Raw genomic sequence first — 13,342 nt, forward strand, 5'->3', positions numbered from 1 at the left:
ACCTCCTAGAGGAAAACATAGGCAAAACATTATCTGACATACATCTCAAAAATTTTCTCCTAGAAGAAACAAAAGCAAGAATAAACAAATGGGACCTAATGAAACTTACAAGCTTCTGCACAGCAAAGGAAACCAGAAGCAAAACAAGAAGACAACCTACGGAATGGGAGAAAATTTTTGCAAGTGAAACCGACAAAGGCTTGATCTCCAGAATATATAAGCAGCTCATACGACTCAATAAGAAAAAAATAAACAACCCAATCCAAAAATGGGCAGAAGACCTAAACAAGCAATTCTCCAAGGAAGACATACAAATGATCAAAAAGCACATGAAAAAATGCTCAATATCACTAATTATCAGAGAAATGCAAATCAAAACTACAATGAGGTATCACCTCACACCAGTCAGAATGGCCATCATTCAAAAGTCCACAAATGACTAATGCTGGAGAGGCTGTGGAGAAAGGGGAACCCTCCTACACTGCTGGTGGGAATGCAGTTTGGTGCAGCCACTGTGGAAAACAGTGTGGAGATTCCTCAAAAGACTAGGAATAGACTTACCGTATGACCCAGGAATCCCACTCCTGGGCTTGTATCCAGAAGGAAATCTACTTCAGGATGACACCTGCACCCCAATGTTCATAGCAGCACTATTTACAATAGCCAAAACATGGAAACAGCCTAAATGTCCATCAACAGGTGACTGGATAAAGAAGACGTGGTATATTTATAGAATGGAATACTACTCAGCCATAAAAACCGACAACATAACGCCATTTGCAGCAACATGGATGCTCCTGGAGAATGTCATTCTAAGTGAAGTAAGCCAGAAAGAGAAAGCAAAATACCATATGAGATCGCTCATATGTGAAATCTAAAAAACAAAAACAAAAACAAACAAACAAAAACAAAGTGTAAATAAAGGACAGAAATAGACTCACAGACAGAGAATACAGACTTGTGGTTACCGGGGGGCAGAGGGTGGGAAGGGATAGACTGGGATTTCAAAATTGTAGAATAGACTACACTGTATAGCACAGGGAAATATACACAAAATGTTATGATAACTCACAGAGAAAAAAATGTGACAATGACTGTGTATATGTCCATGAATAACTGAAAAATTGTGCTGAACACTGGAATTTGACACAACATTGTAAAATGATTATAAATCAATAAAAAATGTTAAAAAAAAATGATGCTCGCTGGGGTTCATATTACACTGTAAACTGTAAAAACTAATTATTTTAATGAAATTGTAAAGCTAACATTGTGATAATCAAACTTACCTGAATCAGTTTTCAATTCTCACTCAAAATAAGTTGATATACTATTAATAATCTGACTAATCTACCAACAAAAGTCAACTGAATTCAAGTTGAATGATTAGATCTCTGAGTAGGACCAAATGGTGAGACCTGGAACCGGTTCTGGTTGGTGTTAATGAACTCTGCTGTGATCGGACACCTGCTGGGTAACCTTATCTTCTGAGCACTCTGCACATGGAAACTTAAAGGGTCTGCATCCCGTTCTTTCAGAGGTACCTTGCCTTTCCTGCTGTCTGACCACATCAACCGAAACATCTCTTGTAACCTCTCTTAACTGGCTTCAGGCCTGCTGACTTTATTCCCAAGAATCAGGATAGACACATTAGAGATGGTTTCCTCCATCATTAGTGAATCAAGTTCTCCTGATTCTAACAACCTTTCTGATCGGCACAAGCCACCAGAAGTATGATGCCACTGACAGCAGGAAGGTGGTTTTTCCGTGCTCTTCAAGCTTGAATACGTTCACCCAGATCAAAAGTTGCAAAGGTCCTGCCAGCAATGGTTAGTTCTTCTGAAGTGGGATGAGACGTCGGGGCATGTGGTGCAAATCTGTCATCTTTCAGCCCGTACAGCAGTGGTGTTTTCCCCACATTATCCAATCCAAGAAAGACCAATTTGCCAGTTTTCCTACATCATTCTGAAAACTGTAGGGCTGTGTTGAAACCATCGTAAATCCAATCAAATATGAGTACACATCTTGGAGTCTACAAGTGGACAGGACATTGATCCTTGCTTGTCATCGGCCCTGCACCCTCTCAGACGTAACTACAAAGTGTGAGAGCTGTTGATAAGCTTTTGCTTCAGAGTCAAATCAATTCTTCTTGGACAAGATGGACAAATTTTATCAATGTGGATGGAAATATTGAAAGAAAATTAATTAATTAATTTTCATATTCAGTTTAGCTATCTGAAAATTTTTAAGCTGTTTGGAACAACCTGGGTATGTGACTCAACTTTCTCAACTGTGAATTTTAAAAAATCTAATACAGTTCAAGTATTTTGATGTAAATTTAGCATCTGAGTTGACAGGTGCTGTAAGTATAAAACACCCATGGTATTGAAAATGTATTCCCAAAACAGCAAAATATTTTTATATTCATTACATGTTGAAATGTTAATATTCTGGGTATATTGAGTTAAATAAAATGTATGACAATTTCACTGTTTTTTACTTTTCAAAAAAATGTGGCTACTAGGAAATGTTAAATTACATACATGGCTTACATTACATTTCTATCAGGCAGCGTGAGTCTAAGGCTCTTGTTATGAACAATGTAGGAGTATCAAGAACTCACCTTTTCTTTTCTTTTTTTTTTAAACTGGAAAAAAAAACTCGCATTTATTCAAGTTTATCCAGGTAATTAACATGGAAAAAAAATGAAAGGAACTCAACTTTTATACATATATGGGAATGCACAGCTATTTCAAAGGACCAGAGGCAGAGTAGACAACTCTACACCTTTCCAGATCTGTTGGATTGTCAGCTCAAAAGTAGGACGCAGTGTTGTGCTGGTACGAATACTCTCACTATGGCCCATTTCAGGCTCCCAACTGGACGTTACTGGGAGTTTGGAAGAAATACTGCTCATTGGCTCTGGCCAGTAGGTAGCAACCAGCTTCAGTACACCACTAGCTGGGACGGTCATTATTCTTCATTGTTTCTGCAGAGTCTTGCACAAAGATCAACAAAGAGTAAGCCCATTTTGAGCATCTGTTGAATGAACGATCGCTTCCGCTAGCTGCGTATCTCCTGCTGTTTCGGTTTCCCCCGATCCTTTAACCTTTCCTGACACGTGCATTTCTAAAGAGGAGGGTAGATGTATGCCTGCAGCGAGCATCCTCGTCCTTGGCCACTGCAATGAGTGTGTAGTGTTCTCCGGATCAGCCCTTAGTTCTGAGCCATTCACGACCCCAGCTGCTGGGAGTGTTAGCTGCCGATGGTGCTCAGCTGAGACTCCGAGGAATTGCAGGGATCTGAAAAGGAGCTGCCTACACCATGGTTTCCCAGGCAGCTCTCTGCATCTCCTGACTGATGAATGTGGGAGTACAGGTCTGGCCCCTGCAGCTGCAGGCATTTTTGAAGTGTCATCCCAGTTTCAGAGTTTCCTGTGAGACCTGTCTTGACCTCTGTGGCAACTTCACTATGATTCAATCCAGCCTCTGCTCAGCATTGCTTCTTTCATTCCTTTCCGGGCGTGATCTCCACAAGCGCTGCTGCCCTGAAGCCCACCTGCCCGCCATCTCCATCTGAGGGTCTGTTTGCCAGCGAGCGCAATCTGCAACAGGCACAGCAAAGGCAGCTTCGCTCCTTTCTCTCAAGGTCCGTGGTGTTTTTTACTTCCTCGACCAGTTCTTCCATGTTGGTTACAGAGGGGACCAGTGCTTACCACTTCCTCTGTCTTAGATGAAATTTATTAGCAAGGTGAGTCAAGAAGTTATATTTGAGAATATTCCTAAGAATTTTCACTGTGGATGCATTAAAAGCATGAGTTTCCTATCTGAATAGTTAGAATTCTCATAACTAAGATGTCTTAATACTTTTGGTTTACTACTTGGAATGTTGTGACTTTTTACTATGTTGTAGTAACTATTACTTACTATGATGTTTGACTCAGCCACGTTCAGCATTTTTTCACACATCAGAACAGGAATAATTGCCCAAAGTTGAAGCACGCCTAAATCGTATCAGATGAGGGCTATTTTCAAAACTCCTTTACTGATAAAACCTGACACCCCAATTATTCCCAGTTTCTGAGTCAATATATTGTGCTTTTAATTTGTAGAAACTAATGTTTCCATTTTAAGAGAAAATGTTTCTCAATCTACCCAAAAAGCAAATGTATATACTTTTTCCTTTCCAAATTCCTGTTAAGTATAAAAACAGGATAGCATAAAGTCAGGCAGTTCTATTCAATTATTGCATAAAATTCTGCAGACCATTTTGGAGAGGTCCAGTGCATGAGTCAGAATTCTTATTTTTACTTTAACAATGCATTTTGCCACAGATTAGATTAAATGGTATTTTCCTAATTTGATCTGCAGACTAAAAGGAAATTTTATGAAGTGAAATAAGAATTTGCTTTATTTTCTGATTTCTGATCTTTATTAATCATAAATGAATATTACCTTCTAAACACTTAAAAGTCATTTTGTCAACATATTTGCCAAACATCCAGAGGAGTGGTCTCTTATTTATTATAAGGTTTCCCATAGTACCAGCTAAGAGGATACAACTGAGCAGAATATGTCAGAATGTCCTCCATAAACTCACTTGATTAGCAAAATAGCTCCAAATCTGACATGTACTCTCATTTTCATAATGTACTTCTAGAGAAATCAAAGTTTTTATTGCTGATTGTAAATGACTTTTCAAATACGTCAAAGAGACAATCTGCTATTGAAGAGTTACTGGTGATTCCCATTTGGTTGTGACTTAATAAGGCAGCCGCCACCTTAAATGACTGGCTCTGAGGCTGGTGTCTTTCAGCCTTACTGGAATAGTCTCAGCCACTGCCTGTCTATATTGGAGCCTCCTGTCCCTTTCTTATCTCTGTCTGGATCTTGAATTCGACAAATATAAGATGTGTCCTCCACGTCTAACAGTATTTTCATTTTTCCATTTCTTCGTCTCTCTGTGTGCTGCAATCTAGTAGTTTCTACAGGTCGCTTATCCAGTTCACTAATTATTTCTTCATTATCAGTTTGATTGTTTCATTAAGGTTTTAATATCAATAATTACGTTTTAGCTTCCAGCAGTTCTGTGTTGCTCTTTGACAAATCTGGCTGTTCGTTTTTTATAATCTCTTGCCCCATACCCATGTTTTCAATTCCCTCTTTTATTTCTTTAAACATATTGGATGTACTTTTATATTTGATGACTCTAATGTCTTGTGACTTCTATGTCTAAGTCCATAGTCACTGGGGATCTAGCGAGGCCCAATTTGAGGATGCATTCCTCCAGAGAGAATTTGAGTTTTCTTCTAGTATACAGTTTATTATTTTTTTAGTAGCTGTACAGTGTTCCATGGTCTAGATATATAATTTATTCAACTATATATACAAAAATCAAGTCAAAATGGATTAAAGACCTACTTATAAGCCCAGATACCATAACTCTTAGAGTAAAACATAGGCAGAACACTCTTTGACACATATCAGAGCAATTTTTTTTAATCTGTCTCCTAGAGTAATGGAAATAAAAACAAAAATAAACAAATAAGACATCACTAAACTTAAAAGCTTTTGCACAGCAAAGGAAACCATAAACAAAACAAAAAGATAACCTATGGAAAGGGAGAAAATATTTGCAAAGAATGCTACTAACAAGGAATTAATTTCAAAAATATATAAACAGGTCCTACAGCTCAATATAAACAAACAAACAAACCAAATCAAAATAGGCAGAAGACCTAAATAGACATTTCTCCAAAGAAGACGAATGGCCAACAGACACATGACAAGATGCTCAACATCGCTAATTATCAGAGAAATGCAAATCAAAACTACAATGAGGTATCACCTCACACCAGTCAGAATGGCCATCATTTAGAAGTCTACAAGTAATAAATGTTGGAGAGGGTGTGGAGAAATGGGAACCCTCTACACTCTTGGTCAAAATGTAACTTAGTGCAGTCACTGTGGAGAACAGTATGAAGATTGCCATATGATCCAGCAATTCCACTCCTGGGCATATATCCAGAGGGAACTTTAATTCAAAAAGACACATGTACCCCAATGTTCATAGCAGCATTGTTTACAATAACGAAGACATAAAAGCAACCTTAACGTCCATCAACAGCTGATTGGACTGATCATTGCCACATAAAGAAGATGTGACATATACATATAATGGAATACTACTCAGCCATAAAAAAGAATGAAATAATGCCACTTCCAGCAACATGGATGGACCTAGGGATTATGATACTGAGTGAGGTAAGTCAGACAGAGAAAGACAAACATCATATGATATCACTTGTATGTGGAATCTAAAAAAGATACAAATGAACTTATTTACAAAACAGAATTAGACTCACAGACATAGAAAACGAATTTATTGTTACCAAAAGGGAAAGAGGGGGGAGGGATAAATTAGGAGTTTGGGATTAACAGATAAATGATACTATATATAAAACAGATAAACAACAAGTTCCTACTGTATAGCACAGGGAGCTATAATCAATAACTATAATGGAAAAGAATCAGAAATATTATATATACATATATATATATAAAAAATTGAATCACTTTGCTGTACACCTGAAACTAACACAGCATTGTAAATTAACTGTACTTCAATTTTTAAAGATGGCTTTAAAAAGCTAAACTTACTGACTCTGTGTGTCAGAAACTTTTTGTCGTACCTCATAAGTATCAAATCGTCTAATCTTCACGACACCCTTAAAAGGTGTGAACCATTATTATTCCAGTTTTGTAGCTGAGGTTCAGACTGGTGCACAGGGGGTGACCTGCTCTAGGCATTATGGTGTTAGGCTTTCTGGAAGCATGGGCTAGCACAGGGATTCAGGAAAACAAAATCTCCTGCGACTGTACCCACTACTCTTCAGGAAAGTCTGTAGGAACTTTGGCAACAGGGTATGGCGGTGGGGGGGGTCGAGCTGAACAAGGAAGGGCCTGGCCTGGCCCACAGTTGGAACAGCAGGGGGGGAATGGTGGCGGCTGTGGCAGTGGTCTCAGACTCAGGCCAGTGCTCTAGAGAAGGTCACAGGTACAAGCTGTTAGCAGCTCCGAACCACCCGGAGGTAAAGAGGATCTGGGCTGAGCACCAGCAGTGTCTGCTGCAGTCGCGCTGCTGGGAAGGGGAAAGCGGGGCCCAAAGCCAGATCCTCTGGCTCCAGAGTTGCACCACGGCCACTGCAGGGCCTCCTGGGAACTCTGCTTCTGCTGCCTTCAAACACCTAAAGCAGTGTGCATCCGGAAGCTCCTGCCTGGTCAAGCCAAGCACTGCGTCCAATTTTCCAGAGAGATTAGAGCCTTTTCTTTGGAGAACATTTTACCCCCATTTAATTCAGAAGTTGCAAGACCAATTCAACAAGAACTCTCTCGTTTCCACTGCTGCCAATTTAGAAAGGCCTATTAAATGCATATTTTGCATTTGCCCAGGACTAGGGTACACAAACCTCCTTAAATGCCAGATGTGCCTTTCCTAACTTGCCCCAGCGCCCTTGAGAGAGGGGCTATGATCCTACACCCTCTCTTCACACAACAGAGAGTCCGCTTGGCCCTAAGAGTTTCCCTGTGGTCCTCTTCCTATGCTTTGTCACTGGGGAAAATGGTAGACTGAAGAAGGTAGGCATCTGGAATTGACCACTTCAGCTTTTGAAGCTTGTGGGCTTTAGGGATGTACTCCACACAGGCATGGAGTCGGCAGTGGAGGGCTGGAAAGCTTTGAGAATAGGGCAACTAGTCTTCCTGTATACATACAGCTCTTTGCCTGTTACCTCCCTCCTGCAGCCTCCTCTAGTCTTAGCCTGGTTTTTGTTTGTTTTTGCTCTGAACAAGTTTCCACACGTCTGAGAGTGCTGTTCCCTAGCTACCATAGGGGACTGTCAGTCCCAACATTTTCAGAGAAATCATGTATTCAGCTGGTTTGGCTCCTATAATAATTATGCAGATCTTAGGGCAGTCACCTAGTGTTTTTCAGCTTTCAGTGATATTGGCCCCAAATGTGGGAGCTGCTAACTGCTTTTATCTGTGACTTACCCCAGAGCATTACCCTTGGCTGATGTGGGCCTGGGGCCACGGCCATAGCTGCCATGGCTGTAAAATTCTGCTGGGAAGTAATACTTACCTCATGGGATCAAATGTAGTAAGTAATTTTATCACGTGTTTCTCTTCATTCAACTGCACAGTAATAACATTTAAAATAAATTGTTGACTTTCAATTAGTTCTTACCTTCTTTGCAAATTTATATATTTTGTTCTAGTGATATCTTATGTTCTCTTGGTATCTTGACTATCTTATCTCTATTTTTTCCCCTTACTGCTCTTCTTTTCCAAAAACTACTATGAAGTTAAATCCAGGAATATATAATGAGGATATTATATCATAATCAAGTGGAGTTTATCTTAGAAATGCAAGATTGATTTAATGCTTATAAATTTATGTGACTCTCCATATTAATAGAATAAAGAAGAACTACATGGTCATCTCTATAGATACAGCTCCCATTTATGACTAAAAAAACTCTTAGTAAACTAAGACTAGAAAGAAACGTCCTCAATCTGATAAAGAATATCTGTGAGGAATCTATGGTTGACATCACTTTTTCGCTCAGGTCAGGAATAAGGCAAGGAAGTTGACTCTAATCAAGCCTGTTCACCGTTGTGCCAGAGGTCCCGATTTGAATAATAAAGCAAGGAAAAACTAAAAGGGATTAAAAATAGGAAAGGAAGAAATATCATAGTTTTTACCTACCAATGACATGATAGTTTGCCAAAAAAAAAAAAAAAAAAGAAGAATCTAAAAAATGCCTAGAATGAGTGAATTTAGCAGGGTAGATCCTGATACAAAAATCAGTTTCATTTCTACATACTGACAACAAACAACATGGAATTTAAAAATACTATTAACAGTTGAAAATCTAAATTAAAAAAACAGTATTTAAAATAGCTTCAAGACATAAAATACTTAGGAATAAACTTGACGAAAGATGAGAAGGAGCTTTGTACTAAAAACTGAACAAAAAGAAGACGAGGTGGCGGGATATACCGTGCTCACGGATTAAAAGACTCAATAACATGGAAACGTCAGTACGTCTCACGTTGACCTGTAGGTTAAATGTAACGCTAATCAAATTGCCAGGAATTTAAAAACTTAAAAAAAAAAGATATTCACATGATAATTCTCAAAGTTATATGAAAACAGCCAAGACAATTTTGAAGGAGAACAAATTAGAGGACTTATGCTATCTGATATCAGCGCTTATATAAAGCTCCAGGGATCAATATGTATGTTACTGACGTAAGGATAGACAGATTAATAGAACAGAATAGAGTCCAGAAAGAAACCTCCACATGTAAGTTCAATTGATTTTTGACAAAGACACTAAAGCAATTCAACGAGGGAGAGGATCTTTTCAATAAATTGTGTTGGAACACACTGAGAGGAAAAAAAAAAAAAAAAAAAGACCACCAACTCAAACCATATGTTAAAGTTAATTTGAGATAAAGTATACTCCTAAGTATAAAAGCTAATATCACAAAGCTTCTAAAAGGAAACACAGAAGAAAATCTTTATGATCTTGGGGTAGGTAAAGATTTCTTAAATGGGATGTAAAATGCACTATACATAAATTGAGACTTCATCAGAATTAAAATAGTCTATCCTCATTAAAAGAAACTGTTAATAAAGGCAAGAGGCAAGTCACCAGCTTGGAGCAAATATGCACGATGCACATATCAAAGGACTCATATCCAGAATATATAAAGAACTCCTTTAAATCAATAATAAAAAGTCAGTTGATTCAATTTAAAGGTAGACAGGGGATTTGAGCAGACACTTTACAAAAGATGATGTCTAAAGGCCTCAAAAAGCATATGAAAATAGATTCAACATCAGTAATTATCAGGGAATTAAAAATTAAAAGTGTAATGAGATACCACTACATACTCAAAAGAAGAGGTCAAATTTAAAAGGTTGATAGTAGTAAGTCTTAGGAAGGATGTTCAGCAACTAGAATTCTAATATTTTGCCAGTGAGCGTGTTAAATGGTGCAAGCACTTTGTAAAAGTTTTTGGTAGTTTCTAAAAATAATAATAATAAATATACACCTCCAATGGCAAGCCCATGTTCAGATATTTATGCAACAGAAATGAATCCATAGATTCACAGAAAGACTTGAACTGAAATATTCATAGGTTCAGTCTTCATAAGGGATCAAACCAGGAAATAACGCAAATGTTTATCATCAGGAGAATGAATAAACAAACTATGGTGTATTCAGCCAGTGGAATACTACTTGGCAATAAAAAGAACAAACTACTGATGTATGCTACAGTGTGGATGAAATTAAATATATGTTCAATGAAAGAAGCTTTATGAGTAAAATTGCATTTATATGAAGTTCAGAACAACCAGATTTATGGTGATAGAAATGAGAACAGTGGTTGAGGCAGGAGGATGAGGGATCTAGGTGGGTATTGACTGGAAAAAAGGCATGAAGGAATTTTCTGGAGTGTTGGAAAATGTTCTTGATCTTGACCTGGTTGCTGGCCATCCAAGTATAATTTTAACATTTGTTAAAATTCGTAAACTACACTCAAGGTGGGTCTATTTTGGACTACGTAAATTATATGCCATTAAAGTACTGCCAGGACAAAGAAATCAAAAGTAAGGGCAAATTTCATCACATTGAGACCAGGTCTATCTACATTAAAAGCTATTTCCTTGTTTATTTCCTTACTGGCACGTGTTCAAGGCTGATCTAATTGTATTTTATTTGAAAGATATGAAGTTGTCAACAGTCTTAGAAATCCCCAGAATTTACAATGACTCTCCATATTTACTTTGGGAATAGAATGGCATGTTCCCTTTGTTAGGTTTCACTTTTACTTTCAATTCTAGATTCCTGGGGATACTCTTTACTTATTTCTTTAATGAAAACTGTAAAAACTTACAGTGAAATAGCATTAAGCTGGAACTGAACTTCTTACAGCATGATTATTAGGTGAAATTCCTTCCAGAGAAAGAATATTTTTTATAATGATTACCCTCAAGGGAAAAAGTACTTTAAAGTTGGTTGTTTAGTACCAGGATATTGAGAACACACCACTGTTAAGAGTTACTTAAGTTCCAAACCAGGGATGGGGTAGAAAACAGTTTTACACACTTCTCACACTTGCTTGCACATTGAAAGAAGTAGAAAACTGGCAAACTAGAGAGATTAGTGCCATCTGTGTCTGCCTTGTCACTTTCCTCAAAAATTTCCTTGCTTAGCCCTATCTCTAAAGAGTATTTGGGGAGAAAATATATTTAAGGAAAGTTGGATGCTGGGAGGAAAAAGGGAGATTTTGCATAAAATATTTGGGATAGTCAAAGAGTTAGAGGAAAAATGTAAGGTATGTTACACTATTAAAATTTTGAGTGCAGGTTTGGCATAGAGAACGCCCAAGCAGACAGACTGATTCCATTTTTGTCAGTCATATTTTGAGCACCTTCTGTTTGTAGATACTAGTGCTAGAATAAGGTAGTGAACAAAGTGTATACTGTCCTTGATCATATGCAACTTAGAATTGGTACAGGAAAACAATTGCTTTTAAAAAATCAGTAAGTAGGGGAAGGTGTATAGTTCAAGTGGTAGGGAGCATGCTTTGTATACACAAAGTCCTGGGTTCAATTCCCAGTACCGCCTCCAAAATTAAATAAACCTAATCACCTCCCCTATCACCAAAATTAAAAAAAAAAAAATCAATAATTAAAATTGTGCAAAACTTTGCAAAGGAGACATATTGATCCACTCCAGGCCCTGACAGGTCTGATTCCAGCCTCTTACCACTAGTTTGAAGAACGTGGGAATCCTAGTCAGGTCAGGATTTCTTAGGCCATGCTCTTTATTTTGGATTAAATGTTCCCTTGGACAAGTTTGCCAAGTCTTTACAAAGATTTAGCCATGGGTAAGTGGGAACTCTAACAGCTTTAAGGGAATTAACAAGCTAATACTCAATTTCCACATGTAGTTTTTCCTAAAACGGATCTGCCTGAAAACAAGAGCGGTCATGGTTGTTCTGTCTTCTCACCAACCTTTGCACAATGATTCTCTCTTCTTAAAAAAGGCAGGCCCACCTCTCACCCATTTTGGGTTTTAAAATTGTATAGTATTGCCCCTGGGTATAAAATCTTCCTGGAGGATTAGAAATAACTGGTATTAGTGTTGAGAACATAAATAACTATAATATCTGAGTCTAGAGTTATCAGATAAAATATAGGTCACCCAGTTAAATCTGAATTCCAGCTAACCAATGATTAATGTATTCAATGAATAATGTATTGCATGGAACATATTTATACTAAAAAAGTATTTGTTGTTTATGTCCAATTTAAATTTAACTAGGGGTCTTGTATTTTAATTGCTAACTCCGGCAACCCTATCTGGGCAAAAGTCCTGTGGTTTTCCAAGTCACTGATTTCAACAAAATTGAATTGTCTACTCATCACCAACTATATTTTAGGATTAAAGGATCACTAATTTGAGGGCTATAAAACAGTTGTGAAAAATTGATACAATAATATTTCTTCTGGGCCTGTCTACTTATTTATGTGGAAAAGATTTTTCAACACTTATAATCTTTAGAAATGAAAAAAAAAAGGGGGAACAGAATCTATGCTGAACCTATAATATTCTAGAAATAGGTAATATTCATGAACATACACTTGAACAAATTGTTCAAATATATACTGCAACCCCATAAAGATTGTATTTATAATAGAATTTTACTTGTTATCTTTACTAATTATCAACATTTGTATTGATATTGTTCTGACCAATTGTGGAATAAGTACTGAAAGTAATAAATATAAATGAAAATGCAATCAAGGGAAACATTTTCTTTAACACAGCCTTATGATCACAGGAAAAAACCCTTAAATTTCAATGAAAAAAATATATTTCCAAGTACATCATTTTTCTTTTTCTTTTTTAATTTTGGGGGGGAGGTAATTAGGTTTTTATTTATTTTAATGGAGATACTAGGGATTGAACCCAGGACCTCGTGCCTGCTAAGCACATGCTCTACCACTGAGGTACATCTTCCCCGCTAAATTTCAATTTGTACACACATGTTTCAGGAAAATGTGCCAGAGCGATCATAAAGATGCCCATTATAAACATATATTAAAATTCCATGGGGGAAGTAGAATATTCGAGGACAAAAGGCAATGATACGGCATTTCCAGTTACTAAAGAAGAGCCGATGCATTCATGATGAAGGGTGTCAAATGGCTATGGTATTTGCAGTCCATCGAGTACGTTTAAAAGAATGCTGATCTATTTTAT

At 37.4% G+C, this 13,342-nt stretch overlaps 1 pseudogene; it reads right to left on the minus strand.

Annotated features, from left to right (window-relative positions):
* Nucleotides 1-1,363: 1,363 nt before the first annotated feature.
* Nucleotides 1,364-3,687, minus strand: LOC105087194 (GTP-binding protein SAR1b-like; annotated as a pseudogene).
* Between the last annotated feature and the right edge of the window lie 9,655 nt (nt 3,688-13,342).

Source organism: Camelus dromedarius, chromosome 12, assembly GCF_036321535.1.
Source record: "Camelus dromedarius isolate mCamDro1 chromosome 12, mCamDro1.pat, whole genome shotgun sequence".
In the NCBI taxonomy this organism is placed as follows: Eukaryota; Metazoa; Chordata; class Mammalia; order Artiodactyla; family Camelidae; genus Camelus; species Camelus dromedarius.